We start from the raw sequence: 3322 nt of genomic DNA on the forward strand, positions 1-3322 counted from the left end.
ACTTTGGATGATGTATGGATTATTTATGTATTGTGTGAAGTAGCAATTGTAAGCCGACTCTTTATCCCTTTCTTATTCAGTACATGGGATGTGTAAATATTACCCCTCTTGCGACAGGTCTACCATGCGGCTATGCCTCTAAGTCGTGCCCCGACACGTGGGAGATATAGCCGCATTGTGGGTGTTACACTCTTCCACCTCTCCGCTCCCCGACACTCAAATCTGGTAAATCTCCTCTTAGTTCATTATGCTCTTGGACGATTACCCGATTAGTTATCAATACTAATCCTGATGCTACCTTGGAACGGTATGGTTGGCTGATTTATCTTGTTTGACCCCTGTTCCAGGCTCTTCTACACACATCCGTAGCTATGGAAAGAAAGCTTGTAGTGGAGTGGGTTCCTTTGTATGATCTTGGAAGATGGTCTGTGTTGTTGACTATGGACTTCAGACTGTTTCTATTTTCCTCCGTGAACCTACCAGTGATGTTTTGGAGGTGCTTGCTTTGTGTAGATGACCTCTGAAGCCCATTAGAAAGCATGGCAACGGCTAAAGGTTAGCTCATTTCGAGAAGCCAACAGATCGCCGCCTACTTCCTTAGGCTGACAATCACCTGCGGGATAAAGTGCGATGTTTTGCCCGAGGGGTTGGAGCAGGACCGCAGGAGGAGGTGAGAACAAGCGTCGTTTCAGATCCACCTGAACCATCCAAATTATTTGTTAATAAATTTCTTCAAATGAGTAGTCCATCCTATTAATTACAATCCTTTTAGTTCATTTGAGTAGTAGCTGACTTAGTTGTTTATGTCCTTATGAACAGATGAGTATACTTTTATTTTGCTTGGCAGGGGCAAGATCTTCCTATTGATCAACTTTCTAGAATATTTTTTCTTGATATGAATTATGAAATTTGCTTTGTTAACATCTTCATATATTGTCACCTAAAAGGTGTAGGCTGAGATGGTCGTCTTATTTGTAGACAAGATCAAGGATTGGGCCAACACAGTCGTCACGCACGAACTAGTGTAGCCCATTAGCACTGATAAAGTTGTATCGGCGGCTCAGGGACATGAAGTAAGTTCCTCCGTTTAGGTGTATTGGTGTTTCTAAACTAGCATGCACAATTCATCTCGTGACTGCTGGCCATTGTCTTCCCTTCTCCTAAAATTTGTGACCAAGCGATTAAACCTGAAACTAAAGCTTGATCTTTCTCAAGATTTACCATGGTGTAATTTTATGCTACAGTCAAGCCTTGTATATAAAATAAACATGTTATGAAGATGATATATCAGTTTAAATACATATTGAAGGACTATAGCAGCATTTCTTTTTACTGAATTTTGTTTTTTTGTTTTTCATCTATATCGCACATTTTGTTGACATGATTATTCAAATGTGCCTAATGTTTCTTTGTTTTTTCAAGTTTCTCAAAACTAACAAATGTTGCTCTCTGATAAATTAGGAGGCTAAAGATGGTAGATTACTGAACTCTCATTTTGGAAAAAATCTGGAGATGTGTAGTGCTGATAAAGAAATGCAGGTATGTATGAGTATGATGTTAGCATCTTGTGACTCCCACATGCTCGTGCAGCTGCTATATGGATTTGCCGCCACCACCTTGAGTCGCTTCCGCCTGTAAATCCAGTCGCCACCATGGTAATTTCTTTTCAGTCCCAACTCTCCTCCTGTCCCCCGCATTTGCTTGCTATGGGTTCTTTTTGTGTGTGTGCTTGTTGGCTTAGTGACGTGTGTGTTCAGGCACGCGTTGTCTTTGCCTGCCAGGGTGTTGGCTCTGCTACTTGGCCGGTTACAGCGAGTAGGAAGCTGATAGGATGGTATTTCTCCTTTGCCAGCCAAGGAGTTCACACATCTCTCGGTTCTCTGGGCATGTCACCATGAACAAGCAGAGTGTGAGGACACTCTTCTACTGGTTCTTGGAGGCTCAGGCACAGCGTCTCCTTCTCTAGCTCAATTGGGATTTCTTACTTACCTCATTCTCTTGTTTTTCATTTTTTTACTTAGTCACTTATTTCTGGAAAGATTTTGTAGCTATTATCTTGAGCTGCTTGTAGTTCAATAATGTTTTGGTTGCTACTTGGGGTGCATACCTAAGGATGGCAACGGGTCAGGTTTGGATCGGGTTGAACAATATCAAATCCATATCCATATCCACGAAGACAGTCTTTGCCCACCCATGAAAAAATCGACGGTGAAAAATTGTGTCCATTCACAAACCCGATGGATATCCATGCCCACTGGATATCCATTGGGTCCTCTCAAGACATATAAATAAGACATAACACAATGTTAACATAAGAACTTCCATTCTTCGCCTCGTGGCAAGCTAGGCTTCACTTATTGTAAACATCAATTTATGGTAAATCAACATCCACTAACAACCTAATATCATTTAATATTTTTCTAAAAGATGAGAATGACGAGTCATTTAACAAGGAGATAAAAATAGCGGAAGAAGCGCTAGAGTATGTTAGTGGGATTGAATGTCAACTAATAAAAGTTACAGTGGGGATTGTGCAATTTCTTTTGCATATTTTACATAACAAAGTGTAAAATTGCAGTGGGAGATGTGACTGTGGGGTAGGGATAGCAGAGTTTTGCCCAGTAATGCATACTATCAGGTCGAGTTTGGGTATATCCACGGATACAAGATTATATCCATGCCCTACCTACGAGCAATCGGGTCGGGTTTGGACGTCACCCATGGGCACAAAAGCATATCCAAACCCTATCCATTCGGGTCGGATATCCATGGGTATCCATGTCCATGGGTAAAATTTCCATCCTTATGCATACCTGAAGGAGAATAAACATTATTTTTCAGTTGCTACCTTGGCTCTTTTTCTAGACTAGGCCTCAATTTATGGGAAAATGCAGTCTTCATTTACTGAGTTATATTTTTGTCTTGCTTTCTTCCAGGTCCCTCGTACAGTGGTTCAGAAAAAAACTATCCAATGGAGATGATGCATGAGGAGCGGCAAAGTCATGATCCATGAAGCTATTGGAAATATGCCCTAGAGGCAATAATAAAATGGTTATTATTATATTTCCTTGTTCATGATAATTGTCTATTGTTCATGCTATAATTGTATTAACCAGAAACCGTAATACATGTGTGAATACATAGACCACAACATGTCCCTAGTAAGCCTCTAGTTGACTAGCTCATTGATCAATAGATGGTTATGGTTTCCTGACCATGGACATTGGATGTCATTGATAACGGGATCACATCATTAGGAGAATGATGTGATGGACAAGACCCAATCTTAAGCGTAGCACAAGATCGTGAAGTTCGTTTGCTA

This window comes from Triticum urartu, chromosome 7 (assembly GCF_003073215.2).
Source record: "Triticum urartu cultivar G1812 chromosome 7, Tu2.1, whole genome shotgun sequence".
Taxonomy (NCBI): Eukaryota; Viridiplantae; Streptophyta; class Magnoliopsida; order Poales; family Poaceae; genus Triticum; species Triticum urartu.